At 48.8% G+C, this 23,801-nt stretch overlaps 2 long non-coding RNA genes across 2 annotated transcripts; one reads left to right on the top strand and one right to left on the bottom strand.

Moving 5' to 3' along the window:
• Nucleotides 1–3,527: 3,527 nt before the first annotated feature.
• Nucleotides 3,528–6,326, bottom strand: LOC134482932 (uncharacterized). The gene is made up of 2 exons (XR_010059677.1): nt 5,612–6,326; nt 3,528–5,296 (listed from the first exon to the last, which is right to left on the bottom strand). It is a non-coding gene; the product is annotated as an uncharacterized LOC134482932 (long non-coding RNA).
• A 298-nt stretch (nt 6,327–6,624) lies between these two features.
• LOC108348772 (uncharacterized) lies at nt 6,625–23,235 on the top strand. The gene is made up of 2 exons (XR_005496146.2): nt 6,625–13,082; nt 17,694–23,235. It is a non-coding gene; the product is annotated as an uncharacterized LOC108348772 (long non-coding RNA).
• The last annotated feature ends 566 nt before the right edge of the window (nt 23,236–23,801 follow it).

The following is a 23,801-nucleotide window of genomic DNA, read 5'->3' as shown; positions in this document are numbered from 1 at the left end:
CACCAAGGCTAAGCCTGAGGTTGGGATCTGGAGCCACAGCAGGGAGAATGAGGGGGTTGATCAGGAGTAGCCAAGCCTTAGGGATTTCCCAGGGCCTGCTGGCTCCCTCAGTGCCCCTCCAAATCACATTCACCCCCAAATCTGGACTGGATGTTCAACCCAAATCTCCTTCTCTTACCCTTCTAAGAAGCGGCCTAAGCATAACTGGCCAATATTTCCCTGGGAGAAAAGGCCAGGGGTTTTCCTACAGCCAGGAAGGTACTAGAAGCCAGCAGGAAGACAGAAGGGATAGTGCAGGCTAGGTGTTGGGCAATTCTTATCATAAAGGTGTTCTTTCCCCCCAGAATTGGCTAGTATGGCTGTTGGGATGGGGATCCTCTGGGGAGGGAGCAGAAGATATTGAAGGTGAACACCTGCAATAGTTGTCATGGTAACTTGACTGGATCCCAAGAGGGTGGCTTCTTCCCCAAAGCTCTATGAAGTCTGGTACAGGAGAACTTGTGTGTGTGTGTGTGTGTGTGTGTGTGTGTGTGTGTGTGTGTGTGTATGCACAGACAGACTGAGGTTGGACACTTCTTCAAGTGAAATAGACCAAGTAAGGGGTTATAGAGAAGGATGGAGTAGAGAAGGATAGCCCTTCACAAAGGGAGGTGAGAGTGGCACCCATGTGCATTGTGCCTGGGGTGGTGGCCCAGTGTGTGAAGGGTGTGAAGGATAACTGTCCTGTGTGTGTGTGTGTGTGTGTGTGTGTGTGTGTGTGTGTGTATAACATATATATGTATATGTGTGTGTGTGTATATATATATATCAGGGCACCCACTTATGTCCTGCAGCCAGACCACACAGCAGAGGGTTTTAGAAGGCAGATGATTATTAACAGACAAAAACAATCACAGTTAACCTTAATTGAGTGCTTATTAAATCCAACCATGTATGTGGTTATGCTAAACATTTTACAGGCATTGTCCCATTTGACTCTCAGAACAGCAATACGAGGTAGGAATTATGAACCCCACATACACATGAGAAAACATGCTAAGAGGTTAAATACCTTGCTCCAGGTCAATGAGCTGGAAAGAGATAGGCAAGACCCCTGCAGGAAAAGAGGAGAAGGAGAACACGGTGACAGCCCCAGGTCCTCTGCCCTGTCTCTAGGTCACATGGTCACTCATGCTCAAGTGGCTTTGTGTTACTTGACAGGGCTAGGTGAGAGGCAGGGCCTGGGAGCCTCAGCTCCTGGTGTCTGCCTGGGCTGAGCTGGGGCAGCTGAGGGCACCTGTGGGGGTGTGGGGTACTCTGAGCAGCGGGCATCGTGATTGGCACGAGCCAGGGGAGCGGCTGGCAGCCTTGTTCCTGGTAAACACGAGGAGAGGTTACTTCACAAGGAAACAGTAATTAACTTTAATTAGCACCTTGCATCTCAGAATATTATTAACATCTCAATTTCTCTAATCAAGGCAGCAGGAGAGGGGCGGCATCTGCTTTGCCGACTCTTTCCTGGCCGTGCTTCCCAGCTTGGCATGGCTCCTGAGCGGCCCCCACCCCTGGATGGTACCCAGGAGTACGTCCTCAGGGACTGGTTGCCAAGGGGAGGCAGCCAGTGAGGAGAGAGGGGTTTGGGCTGGCAGGCCAGAGAGCAGGTATAAGCCAAGGTTTCAAAGCCAAGGGACAGAAGTTCAGGGCTCTGGGTTTGGCCACCTCATCTTTTCCGATAACCTGTAAGCTTCCAGGCAGAACGTGCTTATGCTCTGTGATTCCGAAGACAGAAATGGTCATCTTCCGTTCTTCCCTCCTTCCTTCCTTCCTTCCCCTCCCTTCTTTCCCTCCTTTCCTCCCTTCCTTCTTCCTTTCTCTGTCCCTCCCTCCTCCCTCTCCTCCTTCTCTTAGAAGCTACCCTCTTCTCTGTTACTCTCTCCTTTCTATTTTTCTATTTTCTCTTTTTCTCATTCTCTGTCAACCTCTCCATACCGGAATTCTCTGAAGGGTCATGTGATCCATGACCTGCACTCTTTCAGTGAAGCTTCTGCCTCTGTGGGTACAAAATGGGCAGAAGATAAATCTGCCTTGGGGTGTAGAAGCTTTGGGTTTAAGGGGAAAATAAGTCGTTGATAAACAGAGCGTCATAAGGTAACTGGGCATAGGAGTTATGGGGCTCCAGGAGAAAGATAGGAACAGGAGAGGTCACAATCCTACCTGGGACACCAGGCCAGAGACCATTTGAGGCACTAGTAAGGCCACAGTTCCCAGGGACCCTAACTTAGCCATGGCACATGGGTGCTGATCTGCCCTGTTCAGAAGGCCATCTCAGAAGGAAGTCCCCAAGGGTACAGGAAGTGATTCTCTTTTTATTATCCCTACCCTCAATGACTGTTAACCCTGCCACGAGTCCAATATTAACAAGTGACTGCCCTCCTTGGTCTAATTACAGCAGCTAGCTGCTTGTACAAGTTGGCATTTCTTAGACAGCCTTCAGGTATGGCTCTCTGGTTCCTCCAATCTGGGTCTTTTATTTTGTTTTGGTTTTTTACTTACTGAGCAGTTACTAAGTGTCAAAGGCTTGGTCTGCCCTGGAGTTAGTATTGAATCTCTATATATAAAGGGACTGGAGGAGCCAAAAGGAAGTGGCTTACAGGCCTGGGTGTTTTAGCAAGAGCCTGGTAGTGTAGGCACAGAGTTCCCAGGAATGAGGTCGTGTCCACATCTTTCTGATTAGCAGTCCTCACCTGCTGCTGAATTTGTGCCTGCAGCATCACCCTGCACCTTTGGGGGTTTTTTTGTAATCCGAAGGACAGAATCAGAGGATGGAGTTAGAAGTCAGGACAGGCATCCAAGGGCAGAGAGGTTAATGGAGACCCAACTTGAGCCCACCCAGTTGGAGGCACATACCATTTGATTGCCTCATTTTCCTTGCCACGGGGAAGGGACTTATCAAACTGCAGGTGCAAAGGGGAGCAGCTATGTGTCTGAGCTTACAGGGCCACAGAGAAGCCAGCACCTGCCTTTACTTTGCTATCAGTATGGCCATCACTTAGGGCTAACTGACGTTGAGGCCTTAAGTCTCACTGTACCCTGGAGAGGCAGGAATTATCAGGTCTCAGTTGAGGACTGACGTAAGACCACAGTGAAGTCACCTTGCTGGGAAGAAAGTGAAAACAAGAAGGGACAAGCACTTCTGCCATCGTGCCCTTCACTATGTCTGCCCACTTTACTGGGAGCCCTCCTGACCTGAGCTTGGCCTTTGGCTCAAGGAGAACTTGAAGAAGGCCACTAGCTTGTTAGGAAACAGCCTGTCAGCTCACTTTCTCTCCTCTCCTCTCTCTCTCTCTCTCTCTCTCTCTCTCTCTCTCTCTTCCTGTCTCACTCTTCTCTCTTTTCTTTTCTTTTTTTTTTTTTTTTTTTTTTTCGGAGCTGGGGACCGAACTCAGGGCCTTGCGCTTGCTAGGCAAGTGCTCTACCACTGAGCTAAATCCCCAACCCCTCTTCTCTCTTTTCTGTCTCTCTTCTCTCTTTTCTGTCTCTCCTCTCTCTTTCTGTCTCTCTCTCCGTCTCTGCCTTTCTCTGTCTCCGTCTGTCTGTGTCTTGTCTCTGTCTCTGTCTCTCTCTGTTACCCTCCTTCCCTCCCTCCTTCCTCCCCTCTCCCCCTTCCCACCCCTTCCCCAGTTCCAGCACCCTGAGGGCCAGGGGCTGGGCCTCCGTAATTGAAGAGTAGTCTGCACAGGGCGGGGAAGAATCTGACGTTTCCAAAGGCCGTTTTGATGTTGATGATGCTTGCCTAGATAAGGCTGTCTTTCTACCCAGGCCCAGGCCTTTCTTTGTTTTTCGCTCTAACAGCTCAGTGCTCTGAGGACTGCCTCTTAGGTGGATCAACACTGCTTCTCTTTGGAAAGGGAAGGGACATAGTTGGTCAGAGTGAAACCTGGGGAAATAGCCCACCCTCCTCTTGCTGGGTACTGGGGTACAATGACAAGATCATTAGCATAACATTTGCATAAGAAACAATTGAGGAGATTGGAGTCCTGCCTCAGAGGAAGCACCTGCAAGCTGCTGTGAATGAAAGCATTTCCACCTCCACCCCAGACCCCTCTGCCCAGCCCCCAGGATCCCAGGAACCTGGCTGGAACCCAGTTTGATTAATGGTGGTGGAGGTGATCAGTTACCACGCACAGAGCGCCTACTAAGCACCAAGCACAGCTGTGCGCGCTGTTCCTTTTGATCTTCACAAATGACTCCCCTGAGGTGGTAAATTTTATAATCCCATTTTACAGAGGAGGAGACTGAGAATCATCTACACTTTCCATCTTTATGCCTTCAGGCTAGATGGGCTGTTAGCGGGTCCCGTCGGCTTTGAGCGAAGGGTCATGTGATCCGTGACCTGCACTCTTTCAGTGAAGCTGGGTGCTCTGGGTTCCTCTGAAGCATGCAGATTAAGGCCCACGGGTTATAGGATCCCTAGAGGCTTAGATAAGAGCTCAGAGACAGGCTCCTAGACAGATACACATGCTCACACACTCACATGCACGGCTCTGCCCCCTCCCCCACTCCGGCTTCTTGAGGCTGAGGAGCCCGCTGACTCGGTCCATAACCAGGTTAGCCAAGATCCAATTAACTAGTTAGCACAGGCAGGGCTGGGGGCAGGGAGGGCGTGCAGGAGAGCGGATGGATGGGTCGGATAATATGTAGAGACAGCCAGAGACATCGGCTCCAAGCTAACTTGATAAGGAGCTCTCAGTTTCTACTCTCCCTGCCTAGCGGGATGAGAGACCCGACCCCAGCAGCTGAAAGGAAGAGGGAGCATTGGCCTCTGACCTTCTTCTGCCCTCCTCCGGTGAATTCCCAGCACCCTCAGCCTATGGCTTTCTCTCACAGCAACCCACTCTTCCGTCTCCTTTAAGATGCCGTGAAGCCCCAGCTTCAGGAAGATATATTTTCATCCCAGTGAGGCCAGAGTAAGGACCTGGGCATATCTGTTATCCTCAGGGAAGGTAGCAGGAGGGAGAGCAGGGTAGGGAGCTGCCGGAGGTGGTGGGGGGAGGTGAAGGCAACAATAGCCGCTATTAATGGAGCTCACCAAACACTAGGCACTGTATAACCAACCATCCAAGGGTACTATCTCATTTGCACTCCCAACAGCCCTTGCAGTAGGTGTTAGCAGAGCCTCATTTTGCAGGTGAGGAAATGGAGACCCACAGAACTTACCCAAGGTCACGCTGCCAAGCTGTCTCTGTCTTAGAAAGACCATGCTGCATCCAACCTCTGGACCAGGTCCAACTGACAGAAATGACATGGCTCTCTACCCCTGTGGGTTGACAAAGGTGATCTGGGTCTGTCATAGGCAGGTGCTTTTATTTCTGATCTCCAATATGCAGTTAAGTGAAAGTGAGGCCCGGAGGAGCCACGGAGTTTGTTCAAAGCCTTCACCACTATATCGGTCAGAACTCGAATCCAGGCCAGTTCTGACTTCTAATCTAATACTCCTTGGGAGGCTCCATGGAAGGGAAGAGACAGTCTATGCTGAAGTTAAGGTAGGCCTCCCAGGTATTTTAGTGTACGTCTTTATCTCTGGCTTATTGACAACCCAGGGTGTGTGAGGTGTTGCACACACTGAGCTTACCTATTGAGGGGTGGAAGAAGCAAGCTGCTTCTTGCCTTTTGTAGAGGCAGCTGGAGAGGGGAGCACTGAAGTTCAGTATCTGAGGTCTTGGGGCACGGAGAAGCAACAGGTATTCTCCCTCTGCTCCTCTAAGCGCCAACATCTCTGCCTTGTGTCCCTCCTGCTTTCCCAAGGCTGCATCCAAAGGGCCAAGTTGAGGAACTCTGCAAGGTCACAACCCCAGTTGCAGACAGAAACACAAACCATGTTTCCTTTCTGACTTTAAAGGTAATTTCTTCTCAGCCTGGGCTCCTCGTTCCTTTGGGGTGGGGGCTCTCTAACCCTAAAAAGCTCTGGGTTTGAATGATGTCCTCTTACCCCACCTCAGAGTGAAAGAGCAGTGAGTACAGTGGGCTTCTCTGATACCAGCACCAGAAGAGTTAAGACATCCTCAGCAGAAGGGACAGAAAAGTTGTCCATACAGGAAGCTATTCTCCAGTCCCAAAAGCCTCTGGGGAAGGGGGAAGGGAGCCACTTTTTTTTCCAGCCTGTTTCTCAGGCTCCTCAGCCTCCCTAGGGATCTAGCTACATGCCAGAGACTGACCCTTGACCTGGGCCCTTCCATTCAACCTCCCCAGCCGGATAGACTGATTCCACTCAGGGCCCCCAGGGTACTGGGAGAATGGGACTCCCCCCCCCCCCCCCCCGCTTCCTCACCTCTCTTTCTCCCTACCATCCTGACTGTTCCCCATCCTGACTGTTCCCCCAACCTGGTTTATTCTTTCCCCGTTCCCCACGGTGCCTCATTCTACTCCTGTACCACAGTCAACATATTCAGATCCTCCTCCACTCTAACTCTGGGTCCCTAGTCCTCTCTTCCCAGCCCCCGCCTTCATAATCTTCTAAAAATAAAAGCTGTGATTCAAATTGGCAACTCCGGAAACACACAATCCAGCCCAGGCATCCGCCGGGTAGGGGACAAGGAAGGACCCACAAACAGAGAAATACCCAGACGAAACAACCCAGGTAAACACAGGAACACAGGCTGTTCCTGAGGAGAAAGAAGGCTGTAAGTAGAGTCTGGAAGGGGCCAGGAAGGAAGAGAGCATTGCTGGGGGAAGGAGGAGGCCTGAGGTAAGGTCTCTGAGAAAGAGTGTGTGGGGTCTCCCAAGGCTTCCGTCTGTTGTCATGAGTGTGTTCAACTTTCTAAACATTAACTCCATCCCCAAAGGCAGGCCTTGACTGAACTAAAACCCAGGGAAATTCCCTTCCTACAGTCAGGTTTGAGTCCATTCCCTCAGGGAGGGGAGGAAGGTCACCTATTCTTGGCCTGCTGCGGCCTCTTCCTGGGCCCTAGCCAGGACAAAGGTCAAAAGGACTCTAGGCCTTGGTCCTTCTGAGATTGCCTTTGCTCCCAGAAGTACCACCAGGTGGTCATGGGAAAAGGCCTGAAAGGACTTTCCTCCATGGCAGTCTAGACCAGTAGCAGAAGGACCAGACCACATCACAGTTTACTTGAGCGGGATTCTCTCCTGTACTGAACTCTTCAGCATTCTGGACTGGAATTTATTTAAGTTTTTTTGTTTCTTTTTTCTTTCTTTCTTTCTCCTTTTTTGAAAGCTGTTGCTTAGGTCCTGGCTAACACCCATCTTTTTTTTTAATATGATTTATTTAATGTATATGAGTACACTGTAGCTATCTTCAGACACCAGAATAGGGTACCAGACTCCATTACAGATGGTTGTGAGCCACCATGTGGTTGCTGGGAATTGAACTCAGGACCTCTGGAAGAGTAGTCAGTGCTCTTAACCGCTGAGCCATCTCTCCAGCCCTTATTATTTAAATCCTGATCATAGTACATTTGAGGAGGTGTAGCAATTAATTAGAGGGAAAAATGGCTAATATCTTTCAAGTACTTCCTATGCTCCACACCTGGGATAAAATACTACAAGCTTTTTAATATATGTGGATAATCTTGTTGTGAATTCATTTTTATTGTTCCTAGTTTATGGGTGAAGCAGATGCAGATTGCTTCCAGAGCTGATTCAAGGGTCCCAAGAGTAAATGGCCAAGTTGGAATTTGAACTCAGATACTCCATAGCCCTTTCCTTCAGTCTCTGTGCCTTAGCCTGACAGTGGTGTGGTATATCTCTCAACTAAAATCTGGAAAGCAAGTGTGTCTATGTGCTTTGGGACCAGATGTCCGGGTAGAGAGAGACAGTAGCTTTCTGGGAAGCTGGGTCTCCCTCTGTACTGGCCGGGCTCCCACACTCTCCCAAGTGGCAGATCCCATGGGCACAAGTGACCCCAGGACCTTTTATTCTTTAGTCATCATTAGTCAGAGCTTCTGAGCACCACAGAGACAAGACGCTGGGTGCAGGGATTTAGGAAAGTGCCCAGCAGCCTCATCCCTTATTTCCGGGGTGGTCAGCCAGGCCTGCAAAACAGCAGCAGTCTGGACCCAAGCAGGCCACCTCTAGTCGGTGGTGGCCTCCTAGGAGCACCAGACATTGTGTTTGCTTTTCTGTTTCCTTGATTGGGTGGAGGATAGGCCAGGCAACTTGGACAGGCTGGGCAGCCCACACCTCAGTATAAGACTGGTCTAAAGACCTGACCATCTATCTGTCTTGTCAGTGTGTGTGAGCCATTCTCAGCCCTCTGTCCGTCCAGTCATCGCTGTGCTCTTCTACCAAATATGGCCTCTGCGTGCTCAACAACAACTGGCCCCTTTGTTATGGCTTTGCAGATGCCGCCCAGCTCCTCCTATACCACGAGCAGGCAGTTTGGGATCTAAGCCTTTTGTTTACACAAAAACTACAAATCACATGGGAGTTGGATGGTGTGTGCCAGAGATACGTGTATCTGTCTAAGCCACAAGGCTTGGGTATGCTAGGCAAACACCAGCCCTGAGTTGTCTCCCCAGCTCCTCTGCCCATTCTTGGTAGTTTTTGAAACAGCATTTCCGTGTAGCTTAGGGTGACCCTCAGATTTCAAATTTCATATGAAGTTGGGGGTGACCTTGAACCCTCTACTTCAAAGAGCTAGGAGCCGTTAGACCTGGTGACATATTTTTGGTAGTTAGGGAGTTTGAACTCAGAGCCTTACATATTGCACTACTGAGCTATAGCCTCAGCTCCCTTAAGTTTTTACTTTGAGACAAGATCTTGCTAGGTTGTCCACAGGCTGTCTTTGTTCTAGCTGTGCAAGCTGGCAACTTGGGATCCTCCTGCCTCAGTCTTCCAAGTAGCTCAGGTTCCAGGTTTATACCACCTTTCATGACTCCAACATACACTCTTAGTTTTTCTTGATGGATTCATGTAGGATGGTGCACATTGAGGTGGGGGAAGTGCGTGTACATATTCACATTGTAGAGGTCAGAGGACAACTGTAGGTGTCAGCCTCAGAACCACTGTCCCCTCTTTGAGATGTATCTACCTTTGGCTCACCAGTTAGATTAACTGATTGGCCAGTGGGCTCTAGGGATTCACCTGTCTGCTTCCTTGAAGCTGGGATTATAACACACACCATACCCAGCATTTTTACTTGACTTCTGTCTTAGTTAGGATTTTACTGCTGTGAACAGACACCATGACCAAGGCAACTCTTTTTTTTTTTGTTATTGTTGTTTAAGATTTATTTATTTTTGTTTATATGAGTACACTGTAGCTGTCTTTAGACACGCACTAGAAGAGTGCATTGGATTCCCATTACAGATGGTTGTGAGCCACCCTGTGGTTGCTGGGAATTGAACTCAGGACCTTGGAAGAGCAGTCTCTCCTGCTCAAGGCAACTCTTTTTTTTTTTTTCTTTTCTTTTTTTCGGAGCTAGGGACTGAACCCAGGGCCTTGCGCTTGCTAGGCAAGCGCTCTACCACTGAGCTAAATCCCCAACCCCCCTAAGGCAACTCTTATAAGGACAACATTTCATTGGAGCTGGCTTACAGGTTCAGAGAGGTTCAGTCCATTATCATCAAGGCAGGAACATGGCAGCATCCAGACAGGCATGGTGCAGGAGGAACTGAGAGTTCTACATCTTCATCTGAAAGCTGCTAGGGTGAGGGTCTTAAAGCCTACTCCCACTGTGACTCATCTAGCCCAACCAGGCCACACCTACTTCAACAGGGCCACTCCTTCTAATAGTGCCACTCCCGGGGCAGAGCATATACAGACCATCCCAGGTTCTATGGATTAAATTCAGATGAATACTTTATTAACAACTATGGTCACCCTCATACATATTTTTTATTTATTTCTTACTTAAAAGACAACTCTTAGGGGCTGGGGATTTAGCTCAGTGGTAGAGCGCTTACCTAGGAAGCGCAAGGCCCTGGGTTCGGTCCCCAGCTCCGAAAAAAAAAAAAAAAAAAAAAGAACAAAAAAAAAAAAAAGACAACTCTTAGGGGTGGGTGATATTCATCTCCGTTTTGCAAGTAAGGACACTGAAGCCAGAGTCTTACAATTAGAAAATAGATGATCTGGGATTTGAACCCTCAGATCATGGTCACTCCTCTTCAGACCCATTGGCCTTTGTGCACACCCCACAGCACACATACCCCTCAGAAAAAAATTGGTATTACTTCCTGGATGTCTAAAACTGCTGTAGGTAGTTCTTATGGATGAGCCGTGACCAGTAACCTAGGTAAGGCTCTTTGATAAGCCTCTAATTGGCTGCTGGCCAGCACCTCCCGTCCTGGTACAAGCTCTTCTGATCAGTTACTTTTGGATGCCGTCACACCTATAAAGCCCTGTTGAGTTCATCTCATTATGGCAACTCTTCATAGCTCCCCGCTACCAAAACCCCCCCAGTCCTTTCATGTTTGTCATGAAATCCTAATTTATATATTCCTTTTGTCCTTTGTGGTTTTAGGTCCTGCCTGATCCTCCCTCCCACTGTGACCTTAGGAGTTCCAGGACAAATTTCATATAGATCCCCCTCCCCATTCCTATCCAGACAACCTTGATACATAAATTTAACACTGGCCCCTGCTTTGCCCATTCTGTTCTCTGGAAACATTTCTGTGGACTCATCCCTTCTGCCCTCCTGTGACCGCCTCCGGGGTCTCGGCCAATGTCTGCGCCACTCGGAGTTGGTGCCACAGAGCAGCTCAGTACATGTAACTTACAAGAAGCCTGAGGTTGTGCGACAGTAGGCAGAACCTTGGAGACCCAGACAGTGAGAATGGTTTGTGTGGACTCAGAGGCAGAACTCAGTAACACAGCAAGGTGAAAGAGAGTGAGGGATGGGAAGGATCACACAGACGACGGGACCTGTGCAGTGGTGGTGGATGCCATTAATCCCAGCACTTGGGAGGCAGATAGGCGGATCTTTGTGAATTCAAGGCCAGGCTGGTCTACAGAGCAAGGTCCAAGACAGCTGAGAAGGAAATCCTGTCACAACAACAATAACCAACCAACCAACCAACAAACAGAACTGAATAGAATGGAGAGGGGGAGGGGAAAGGGGAAGTGGAGATGAGGGAGTAGGAATCATTCCTTTAGGTCAAAACAATCCTTAGCTCTCAGCTTGGGAATAGCCTTCAGAGATCAGCCAGTCCAGGAGTGGCAAAGCACTCACAAGCTCTTATGCACCCTGAGAAGAGGATGCTAGTGTTGATTGGTAATGTCTGCTCTGGGCACTGAATTGGAAACGGTGGTGCATGTGCTAGAATTTCATGTATTTGCTTCAGCTGCTACCTTTCCAAAGTAGAACAAGGGTAGGGTGTCTGTCTAAGGTTTCAACCCCACTCTGTCCTATTTCAAGAGGGACTTGTGTAGCTGAGGCTGCCCTTGAACTCCTGATTCTCCTACCTCCACTTTCCAGGTGGTTAGGATTACAGACTTTTGACACTGCACCCAGCTAGAATATCCAATTTAACACAGACAAGGGATATGGGAAATGTGGCGGATTTGGGTACCGAGTTTGTGATAATGGTGAGAGAGCAGGCAGTCCACAGCTGTGGGGAAAGTTGTGGCATGTCACAGACTGGACATGGGGTAAATGTTTCCACTGAGTGCTAACTCGCGGGACCTGCCTAGCATCTGCCTCTACCTCTGCCTCTTTTATTTCACTTCTGATCTTCCCATCTTGGTCTCCCCATAGAAGAATGGGAGGCTCTTTGGAGCAAAGGTTTTTCTGTAGACTGAGTCAAAAATACAGTTGGGAGGCAAGAAGCGGGTGGGGCTAGGCTTGCACAGGGATGGCACCCATGTGCAGAGGCCCTGGCAGTGTGGCAGTGAAAAGACCCCCGAATGCAGGCAGCCATGGAGGAGCAGAAAGCTGGGAGGAGAAGAGCAGGAACCACTAAGCCAGAGTGTACCAACCGCCCTGGCTGGAGGCTGGAAGGGCCAGGCGCTCAGGATTGGCTCACCTTTAAAGTTCGCTCACGAGGCTCTGCCTTCTTCCACTCCTGCATCTGCTATCTTCCTCTCCAGTCCATCTTTGTCTTCTCCATGTCCCTGTCCCCATCCATACCAGAGTGTCTCCTGGGTATATGGTGAGAGTGGCCCTATCAGAGTTAAGCCAAGTTGCTGCTTGAATCTAGGGTCTGAGGCTAGACAAAGAAAGTCGGCTTCGAGAATGCTTCAGAGCATCTCAGCACTCCACCAGCTTTCCCTAAGAGAAACCCAGAGAGGAACGGCTGCCCCGGTGTCAGTGTCGAGGTTTAACAGTCACTGTGATTTGCCCGCTGACTCTCATCTTCCTGTTGGGGAGCACTCCCAGGTCCTGCCCACAGAACTGCCCTGCTTTATGTCTTGTTAGAAAGGCCTCTTCGACCTTACCCCTGGATAGATACAGGACTGATCTGGCCAGTCTGTGTCATCCACCCATGAACCACAAGCCACTCAATAGAAACAGACCCAGTGCCATCAACTGAGGGCCTGTTGCCGCTCTCTCGGGGGTGGGCTGTGTGTTTTGTTTTCTGCAGAGTTTGCTACTGTGGGAAATGTAAGTATGAGCTGCTTAGAGCATTTTGGGGTTTGACTACCCAGAGAGTAAAGCTAACACAAATGAGAACAGACCTGAATCAAAGAGACAGATGCCCAGTGACACTGAGTGGCCTGATCCAGATATGCCTGAAGCTGCTCTCTGAGGTTTTTTCAGTTATGTGAGGAAAAGCTTAAGCTGTCCTGATTTGGATTTCTGTCTCTATGTCTGTCTCTGTCTGTCTCTCTTTCTCCACCCCACTTCTCTGCACCACCGCCCCAGGCTGACATGTAACCAAAGCTGGTCTTAGACCCTCTACATAGCTGAGGGTGATCTGAGGCCCTGCTCCTCCTGCCTCTACCTCCCGAATCACGAATGGCACAGTTTCATGCGATGCTGTGGCAGGCAAGCGCTGCCCCGACTAAGCTACTACGTCCTCACCCTCTTCACTCGGATTCCTGATCGTTTACATGCAAGAAGCCGTAGATCAGTCTAGAGAAACAGGTATAGAGAACCCAAAGAGAGAAACAACAGCAAGCCAAGAACCAAGTCTGAAGAGACCGCAGAGGTATGTGTTTGGGTGGGCAGGGGTGTGTGTGTTTCTGGGGTGAGACAGGGGTGTGTGTGTTTCTGGTGGGGGGTGGTCCCTATTTGGACCACTGAGCTGACATTCCTGAAGCAGAGGGATGAGAGCTTATTAAAAAGAACACAGGGTTGGGGATTTAGCTCAGCGGTAGAGCGCTTGCCTAGCGAGCGCAAGGCCCTGGGTTCGGTCCCCAGCTCCAAAAAAAAAAGAAAAAAGAAAAAAGAAAAAAAAAGAGAAAAAAAGAACACAGCACCAAAGAGGGTTTTTCAGAGAGGCCCATCCATGTGGTGACGGCTGTCCATTCGAGCCCCAAACCTATACAGATGGTAGGACAATATAGAACAAGAGGAAGAGAAGGTCAGCTGGAGGGTTATTTGGTCAGTCAGCACTCGGTTGCAAAGGATGTCCTTCCTACTAACCAGTTTCTAAAGATGAAAGAAAGAAAACATTCAACAAATTCCTGCACGCTTCATCCTCAGAATGCCCTGTTCCTTATCAGACGCATCTGGATTTCTTCCGATGTACAGTATACAAAACTCAGTGATAAACAACGGAGGCCTTGGAAGAACTAAGTGGCCCGGGTTGCCTTGCTCATGAGGTGTCCCAGGGAGGTGACCTCAGCACTCCTCCCTGTAATGGCAAAACCTCCATTGATTATGAACCTAATGAAGTGAACCCTGGAGCCCCCCGACCAGGGGCATAGTCTGCTGAGACTGCTTCTGGAGATGCCAGGCCAGGATGGGGATGGGGGGAGGAAATAGTGCCCAGCACTGATAAGCCACTCCCTTCCTTTGTCCCAGGCAATGTCTGCTATGTCTTTGCACTGGGAATCCTCAAGGGAGAGACAGACAGGGTGGAGGGGCTGCTTCCTGGTGCCAGGGAGCCTCTTTACCCTTCCCCACCTTTCCTCACTTCCTCTCACTGGGGAGCCATCAACACCGTATAAAGAAACCTCAGCTATAACAATAAAATGCATATATTAGTAGATGTGCACATAGATAATGTGTGTAGATGTAGCCAGTAGCTGATGTATTGTTTCCTCCTTTGGTTTTCAGTCTGGCCTGTGTCTTCTCGAAGCCACATAGTATTATACTATCCTTCCCTTGTTGATAGCACTGAGGTTGTTCCTGAGTTTTTGGTATTGCGAACAAGAACGTCTAGACACTGTGCGCATGTGTGAATGTTTCTTGAGGATTCATTCCTAGAGAAGAGATTGCTGGCTCAAAATGCCTATGAATTTTTCATTTTGAAAGATTGTGCCAAGTTAGAGTGGAGACCTTTTCCCTGTGAAGGAGCTCTCTGGGTCTCAACCAGAGATGAAAGATACCTGGGCCAGAAAGAGCACAGGGTTTCCATTAGACGAGGGCATGTTCAAGTCCTGCTTCCGCCACCTTCCTATGTGACTTTGACTAAACCACTTAATCTCTGTCTATCTGTGTCCTCTTCTCTCCCTCTGTCCCTCCCTCCCTGTGTGTGTGTGTGTGTGTGTGTGTGTGTGTGTGTGTGTGTGTGTGATATGTGTGTAAGGCATTCACGTATGTTGCACATATGTGGAGTTCAGAGGAAAACCTAGATTGGTTCTTTGAAGCAGGGCTTCTTCATTGTTCACCATTGCATATACGAGGCTTAGCTATCCCAGCACACAACAGGCTTCTGAGCAGTGAACGCTCTATTTCCCTGTCTGAATCTCCATGGAATGTTCAGCTCTGCCACTGCTTCGAAGTCTCTGCAGAGGAGGAAGGGGTCAAGAGTAGGACAGTGGCCGGGTTTGGTGGCAGGGAATGACCAGATGTTGTCTACATCGAGTATGCCCTTCAGACACAGGGCTCGGACACCTCTGAGCTTGAAATGGCCTGAGTGCTTCCTCTTTGAGGATTAGCTCTCGTGGTACCAGATGGTACCATTCAAGCTGTCGAAGGAGAAAAATATCCAGTTCTGACACCCGTGATCAGGACAATAAACAGCCTGGCACTAGGGGTGCAGTAATGGCACACACACCTTAGCAGTAACCAACAGCTCTGTGATTAGACTTAAGACCTGTTCAGCAAGAGAGAAACCATGCCTCATACCAGAAGCCTAGCCAACTATTCAGGGCTAGTGGAGTCATGGAGAACCTAAAATTGCCATTTTATTTAATTAGCATAATCCCCAGCTATATTATAAATAAATGTATCCTCATACCGACAGACAAGTGTGGTCCTCACCCCTCATTAACTGCTAGCTCAGGTGAGATAGTATGTCTAAGGCAAGGGGTTAATGGAAAATATTTTTGCTAAATCCTGACCCAACCTCATGCTAAAACTGGAGTCAGCCTGACCCTTGGGTATACATAGTACATAGGAACCATAACTCACCTGCCGTTGTTCTGCTTCTGTACCTGCAAGGTTTTCTGCTCTGCTCCCCGATCAAATAGTAATATCATCGTAACACAACTATGTCTTATTTTGTTATAAAGTTCATATCCTGTCACAATTGTCAACAGCTACCACATCTGTGTCAATAGAAAGTGCCCAACATATGGGGGTTGTCTTTATAAACTTCCTGCTTTACTGACTTAGGGCCACCCCTTTAGACTTGCAGTCACAAGAGAGTGTGTCTCTGCCTGGGTCTGTGTTGCTCAATAAAAACTCCAAATTCATAAAGAGCTAATCCTGGTCTCTCGAGTGAGAACAGCCTGGCTATAACATCGGCAAGGAAATTTCTCTTTGCAACAGATACAGACCATTAGAAAAAACCACAACCAATCAAAATGCAGTGTCCTGGAGCTCAGTCCCAAGGATACATCTAGGAAAGAACCCTTGCACCTCAAGTTTAGGGATGATTGCACAGAGGGGGCAGAAAGATTATAAGAGCCAGAGAAACAGTGTTTGCTGTGAGATTGTGTCTCTTTGGAATGTCAGAAGCTATCCCTGTGAAGTTGCATCGACAACAGCCTAAACAGGAATTATATAAAGACAATAGAGATGCTAACAGGGCTAGGAGAAAGCCCTGGGAACCTCAACCCTAGACAAAGACCTGCAGGCAGCAAAGGAGTGGAGTGGGTTGGGGTGGTGTGCATAGACTTCCCCAGGGAAGAGCTCACCAATTGTTTATCCAATACCAAATGGTCAGCCCTGAGACATTCATACAAGGAACCTTATACAGACAGGCTGAGCAGGTTGTATGTGTATATTCAGGAATATGGGTGTGTGTGTGTGTGTGTGTGTGTGTGTGTGTGTGTAGCTTGCACGCACATGTGCATGTGGTAACAATTAATTTTTAAAAGGAGGCCATGTTGAATGCCTTTAATTCCAGCATTCATTTGGAAAGCAGAGGCCGGGGGATCTCTGAGTTTAAAGTTAGCCTGGTTTACAGAGAGGGAGTTCCAGGACAACCAGCCTGTATCAAAAACAAACAAAATGGGCTGGAGAGGTGGATCTGTGGTTAAGAGCACTGACTGCTCTTCTAGAGGTCCTGAGTTCAAATCCCAGCAATCACATGGTGACTCACGACCATCTGTAATGAGATCTGATGCCCTCTTCAGGTGTCTGAAGACAGCTACAGTGTACTTATAATAAATAAATAAATAAATAAATAAATAAATAAATAACTCTTTAAAAAAGATACAAGCAAAACAACAACCAAACCAACCAAACAAACGAAAAAACAGAAAAAGAAGAGAAAGAAAGAGAAAGATCAAGGAATGGTATATGGAAGGGTTTGGAGAGACGGAAGAGAATGATGTAATCACACTATTATCTGAAGAAATAAAATTAATAAAAAATTAAAACCTAGAGGAGTCAGCATCAGTCGTGCACTCCTATAAACCCAATACGTGGAAGATAGGGACATGAGGATCAGGAGTGTAAGTCTACACTCTGTTACATCTAGAATTTGAGGCCAGCCTGGCCTTATGTAAGACTGTCTTTAAAAAAAAGAAGGAAGGCGGGGCTGGGGATTTAGCTCAGTGGTAGAGTGCTTGCCTAGCAAGCGCAAGGCCCTGGGTTCGGTCCCCAGCTACGAAAAAAAGAAAAAAGAAAAAAAAAAAGAAGGAAGGAAGGAAGAAATGGAGAAAGAAAGAAAAAGAGAAAGAAAGCTTTTTTTCTCACTGTCTCTGTTAATTGATGTTTTTTCCTGGTGCTGGAAATGGGACTCAGGACCTTGAGTGTTCTGAGCCAGTGTTTTAACACTGAGCTGCACTGCACGCCAATAGCAGGTGCTGTTAATGAGGTGACACTGACAGTGACGTCAAGCCTGGTACGATTACTCATTGCTGTCATTCCAGTACTTAGGAAGCTTAAGCAGTAGGATCAGGAGTTCAAGACTGCTCTCAGCTCTGTAAGTTTGAGACCAGCCTGAGTCACATGGAGGACTAAATAAATACATACATACATAAGTACATAAATAAATGGGTATTCAAGTAGATGGACTTTGAGGAGGTGACAAAGCAGAACTCATCTTCTTTTTCCCTCCAGAGTTATCTGTGTCTCCTGTAGGCTCCCGTTCTCTTCACTGTATTGCTTGGTTCCTGATTCCTGGACACTGGAGTAGCTGAGATTTTCTAGTTCTTGCTTCCATTAGCATCTCACAGTGATGTCCTGGCTTCCTGCCCAGTCCCCACTCATAGGTTCTGGAACTGAACTTGCAGCCCCCAGCACCCTCCAACCCAGCTCAAGACGGGGCCAGCTTGCTCAAGGCAAACCATCAAGGCTTGCATGGAAGCCAAATGTTCTGTCCACCTCCCTGACTGCAGTAGCTGGCAGGCCTGACTCAACCCCAGAAGTGCCTACCTCCCTGAGGTTAGAAGCATGTCAACCCGGTGCCTGTGATGATCAGGAGAAGGGCAGGGTAGATTGGGGAACCTGCCTGGGATGTGTTTTCCCTAAATGGTCCTTGATCCTGGAAAGGAAATGCACCCTGGGGCCACTTAGCTTGGGCTCCTCCCAGCCTCTGCCTCCTCCCTCCCAAGCCTTCCGGGTTCTCCAGCTTGCCACACTCCTAATGCTGAGACCCTTTAATACAGTTTCTCATGTTATGGTGACCCTCCTCCTAACCATCAAATTATTTTTGTTGTTATTTCATAACTGTAATCTTGCTAGAGTTATGAATTGTAAGGTAAATATCAGTGTTTTCCAATGGTCTTAGAACCCTGTGAAAGGGGGCATTCATCTCCCAAAAGGTTGCGCCCCACAGTTTGAAAACCGAAGTTCTAGAGTAAAGTTAGAGCCTGAGGGAGCTCAGTTGGCCTCCTTGGAAAAGGGATGAGGCTAGGCTAGTATTTACAAAAAGCAAGAGGGCAGTGCTCGCCAGTGACCTCTAGTGGGGGAGTATCAGAAGAGAGCTGCCATTCCTGGGGTCTTAGGAACTACATTGCTGTCCCATTCTTAGGAGAGCTGCGCGCAGAGGCTGCTAGCTCCACAGTTCAGTTTAGCAGCCGAGGAAACCGGGGGCCTGAGAGAATCTCACTCATGCTGCTAGGGAGAGGCTGATCTGAAATGGAAACTCAGGACTGCCTGCCTGCCTGCCTGCCTGCCTGCCTGCCTGCCTGCCTGCCTGCCTGCCTGCCTGCTAAGTGGATGTTTTGTGGTCCTTCCCACAGGTCCATATCCTCCACACACAGGCATGACTGTATCTGTGGGATTGAGGCCTTGACTCCATGCCCTAGTCCCTCCCATACACCCCAACACTCCATCTCTCCCAGCTCCTCCAGTCTCCTCACGCTCTTTGCTTCCTTCCCTTCCATTTTGGAAAGCAGCCATGGGTTTTTTCCCCTCCCATCTGAGGGAAAGAAAATGGTTTTAATCCCCTACACCCCCAGTCCTTCCATCTTCTCATCCATCCAAACCCAAGCATCTCTCTCTCTCTCTCCCTCCCCTTCTTCTGTTTATCCATCACTAGAAGCCACCCCCTTCTCTCTTGCCTGTAGGTTCTGTGGCTATAATCAAATCATAACTTTTATTAAATTTAAGATTACTTTTTAATGGAATCAATTTCTTGTGTGGTGCTTCTCTGCCTGCCCGCGGGCCCCGCCGGCTCTGTGCTCAGCATCCCCACCCTCACAATTGTCTCTGCCGCTGGCGTTTCTAGCTAAGCTGCTACCCAAGGAGGGGTAGGTCTGCCATCCCTATACACACCACACAGAAACACACACACACACACACACACACACACACACACACACACACTTGTGCACATACATCAAGCTGCGCCTTCCACAAAGCCCCAAACATACAACCTCCAAGCCCCAGGCGCCCACACTGTAGGGTGGGGGTGGGGAGCCAGCATGGAGGTTGCAGGGCAGGAGGAGGATTGCGCTGCAGAGAGAAAGACTGAGGGTGCCATACAAACACAGATAGAGGAGGCATTTCTCAGCCTGTTAATTTCCTACAGTTCTGTTTCCTAGCCTCAGAAGCAAGCTGGTTTCTGCCAGTGCACGCCTTCCCCTGACTGCATTGTGTATCTGATGGGGAAGGGAAATGGGAGTCCAAAGGATCAGCAAGCCAGGAGACTCTGGGCTTCCTTTGATTTATAAACGCACGTAGATGATACAAGTCACATTTTGCTGGTACTGTGACATCTTCCCCCACCCCCAAACACAAGCTCATCAGACCCATTTGTAGCTGGAGGGCCCCTAAGCCTACATACAGTGTGGGGCTGTGTACTTAGGGAGGGAAAGAGCTTAAGGGTTCTAAAGGGAGGAGAGGGATATAGAGAAGAGGAGACATTTTGATAGATTGGCATAAGCAAGAGGGGTTGCAGAAGAGGGAAAGCCATAGTTGTCTGGAGATTGGGGTGGTGGCTGTCTGTTGACTCAGCAAAGATAGGGGAACTACTGGGATAGATCTGGGCTCATCTCTAGCTTAGGCAGAACCAGGTGGGCAAGAACACATAGTTGGACAGGTGCATTTGAGACTGGGGGATTGCTATCTTGGCTCTCTGTACTGTCTCGGCACATCTGCTTTACTATTAGGAGTGGAAGCTCAGTTCATCCACCAGGTGGGTGGTGCTTAGCTTAGTGAATGGGTGCCCAGTCTTTGCCTCCGGTGCTCTCTGAGTAGCCACTCTGATGTTTTTATCGTAACGACCTTGAACAGGTGACCTGGCGTCTCTGAGACTGATTCTTCTGAATAGGGGGATTTATTTGGAGTGATGCAGGCAGATGAGCTAGCCTAGCACAAGCTGGGAGAGGAAATACTGAGGAGGCTGAGGCAGGAGGATGACTAGAATTCAAGTCTAGTGTGGGTTACACATCGTGATTGCCAGATTAGCCAGAGCTATGTAGTAAGACTATTCTGTCCGACAGGAAGTAGGGCAGGGGCCCGAGAGGTGGCTCAGTGGTTAAGAACACATACTATTTTTGTAGTGGACCTGAGTTTAGATTTCAGCATCTATCTCAGGATCTCATAACTGCTATGACTCCAGCACCAGAAAGATCTGATGCTTCTGGCCTCCGTAGGCTCTACACTCATGCACATACTCACACAGAGACTCACGTATACATAAAATCTGTAAGTTCAAGATCATCCTTGTCTCCTTAGTAAGCTCTAGGGAATGCTGGGCTACATGAGACCCTGTCTTAAATATAAAAGCTAAAAGCTTCAGGCAGGCCTGGGATCCTGAATGAACTTCAGGCTGGGACCAGATAGCGTGTGAATGAGTGGCCCTAGAATTGGACCCGAGGGCATTCCTAGCTCTAATCTGACTTAAGTAAATGGGTGGCTGATGTCTGTGAGGAGCAGAGGGACCCATGAAGGCTCCTGGTGTTGAGTCCCCACCCTGGGCTTTCAGGGAACAAGGAGTTAGACCTGGTCTGGGGCAGGGTCAAGGAAAACATCAGTCCCTTTTCTGCAGCCTCAGCTAGCCCCTGTTGTTTTTGAGATTTTAGATGGCTCTGACATCCTTAGACAAGGTCCAGACGAGGAAAGTCTATAAAGATTTAATCAAACACTGTGCATGGGTGACCCTGGTTGCCCATTCCTGTCTGCCAACTCCAGGGACAAGGAAAAGCTTTATGAAGACTGGAGTAAGGAACAGACATGGCAAAAGCTAACTTCTTAGTGAAGCCCATATTTAGCTAGACTGGGGAGCAAATGCTAGCATGGCCCCAGTCACAGCCTCACCCAGCTCTGTAGCAGGACCCAAGGAGAGGGGCTACTTAGAGCTTGGCTGTTGTTTTAGAGAGAAGGGGCACAGGAGCCTCCTCCTTAAGCCTCTCCACAGCTCCTGGAAGGAGGCTGGTCCAACCTGCTCAGCACCTCCCTCTGCTTGACCCTTGGCACAGGCATGCTGTTCAGTCGGTACCTGAGCCCGCACACCTGCACGGGCCTGTCTGGAGAGAGACATGTCATGGACGTTCCCACGGGCCATGCAGTCACTCCTACAGCTACAGCCCAAGGGGTCTGATGAGCTTCAGACGTCACCTCTCACAATTTTACTCAGGACAGCCCGAAAGGGGGTGGGCAAGAGCCACTCAAACTAAGTGAGGAAGATCTCCTGAGCTTTCTCAAGCAGGTTGCTGTATTCTGTGACCCTTGACCTGGAAGTCATTGTAACCTTGGTCGCACACTCTTACCAAACTCTTCTCTTCTTTTCTCCATTTTTCTTTATAGAGTTTGTTTGTTTGTTTTGAGTTTGGTTTTAATTATTAATTAATTAATTTATTTATTTTGGTGGGGTGAGTTTGCACTTGCCAGGGCATGCGTGCGTAGGTCAGAGGACAGCCTACAAGAGCCTGTTCTTTCATTCCACCACCCGAGTCCCGGAAGTTACTTAATCTGCTGAGCAATCTCTCGGCCGGCTCTCTTTTTAAGAGGCGGTGTTGCTATGTAGACCAGCTAGGCCTGAAATTCACCCTCCCCTCGAGTCTGTCTCGTGAGTGAAGAGAGCTCAGGTGTGCACCGTCACACCCAGCTAGACCAGCCAGACTTTGTTTGAATACCCAGTGATCAAGTCCTGTGGTACAGACAGGAAAGTCGGGGCTCAGAGAAGTTAGGTCAGTGAGTGGTGCTGCTGTTTTCGAAATGGTGCAGAGGCTTGAACCCAGGCATCTTAGACAAGTGCTGAGCCTCCCGGGCACACCATGGGGTGGAACTTGAAACCAAAACACCTGTTCCCAGAGTCCCCGCTGTTCCTCCTTTCTAGAAGCTTCCCTTTATTTCCTGTCTCTTGTCCTTCACTTTCACAGTCTCAGGTTCACCGTTGTCATCATCACCGTCACAATCCATCATCTCCTCGTTTCTCCTTTTAGTTCAAAAGAAATACTCGCTTGAGATTCAGGCTCAGCAGCTGCTCTGGAGGTCCTTCCTCTTCCGTCTTCCTCTTCTTCTTCAACATCACCACACCCACTGCCATCGCACAGTCGCCTTCTGTCAAATATCTAACTGCAATGGTGGCCGTACTCCTCCTTCTGTGGGATCAGAGGAGGTTCAGTTTACACACACAACCTAAGAGTGTGGAAAGCCCTCAGAAAGTGAGGACTGGGGTTGGGTGGGGGTGGGAAGAGAATTTAAAACAGAGTGTCTGTTGAGGGAAATTAATCAACGGCCAAGCAGATTGCTTGTCATCTTTCAATATCTGTAAAAATAACAGGCCTCTAGAGAGAGAGAGAGACAGCCAGAGCGCCAAGGGAACAGAAGACCAGAAGATGCTCTGCCCAGCCCAGGCCTGTGAGAAGATCCAGGAGACGGAGAACCACCCACTTTGGGTATTGGCCAACACTCCGTCTTCCCTAGCCACAGTCGCTCTTGCCACCCCTTGGAAGCTGGCGGCCTCCAGTTACACTGCCCAGGAGTTTGGAAATTGCCTGTCTCTGCTAGTCTGAATCCCACCTGCCTTCTAGCTCACTGAGCTGGTTGCTCCCTGTGAATGTCGGCTGCCAGCCGGGCAGTCAGGATGCATAGGAACTTGAAGAGAGGGCAGCGGCTTCCCGGATCAGAGCCTCCGCCCAGACTTCCAGCCAAGGCCCCAGAACTCCCAGGACCTGGAGGGTTTTTTCTCCTGGTTGTGTTTGGAATTGGCTGGTTTTTCTGGGCATCAGGCCCAGCTCAGTTTAATTTTTGTTTATTTTTATGTACAGATTCTCTTCTGTTTGGGGAAGAGCTTTGTGTAAATTATTATTATTTATATGATAAAGAATAAATCACACCAAATAAAAAAACCCACAATCTCTTTTCTCAATAGAATTACTAAATTAGGGACTGAAAAGAACAGCCGATATGCTGGGGTTTGGTTTCAGAAAGCTTTGGACACGGATTCTCACAAAGTGTCTCAGTCACTGGGCTCTGTCATCTGTATTTGATGCCTTTTGGACAGTCAGCAATGGCACATGGGCTAGGCTAGGAAGACTACAGAGTGGCAGGACCTAAGGGTGTGGGTTTCCTGATCTGCTGTACTCCCATCCCCTGGGAGCTGGCTTGAGCATTTTCATGTGATTTGCTAACAGAATGGGGAAAGAACGGGGTTGGGGGTGGGGGTGGGGGTGGGGCAGGGAGCTGGGGGATTACTGCCAGAAATAAAATCAAAGGGTCTAAATTGGCATGGGGAGGAGTTACTTGAATAGTGGCATTTATTACACGAGGGGAATGAGCCAATCATTTTTTGGGCCTGGTCATTAAATTTGCATATTTCAAATCTATTGGTTAGAATGAAATGAGTCAGGAGGCAGGGATACTGATGGGCAAGGGACCAACTTGGCCTTGAGAGTGTCCCCAAGTGGCCCCCATC

Source organism: Rattus norvegicus, chromosome 18 (genome assembly GCF_036323735.1).
Source record: "Rattus norvegicus strain BN/NHsdMcwi chromosome 18, GRCr8, whole genome shotgun sequence".
Taxonomy (NCBI): domain Eukaryota; kingdom Metazoa; phylum Chordata; class Mammalia; order Rodentia; family Muridae; genus Rattus; species Rattus norvegicus.
The sequence above is the reverse complement of the archived record's forward strand: the minus strand, read 5'-3'. Positions and strand labels throughout refer to the sequence as shown.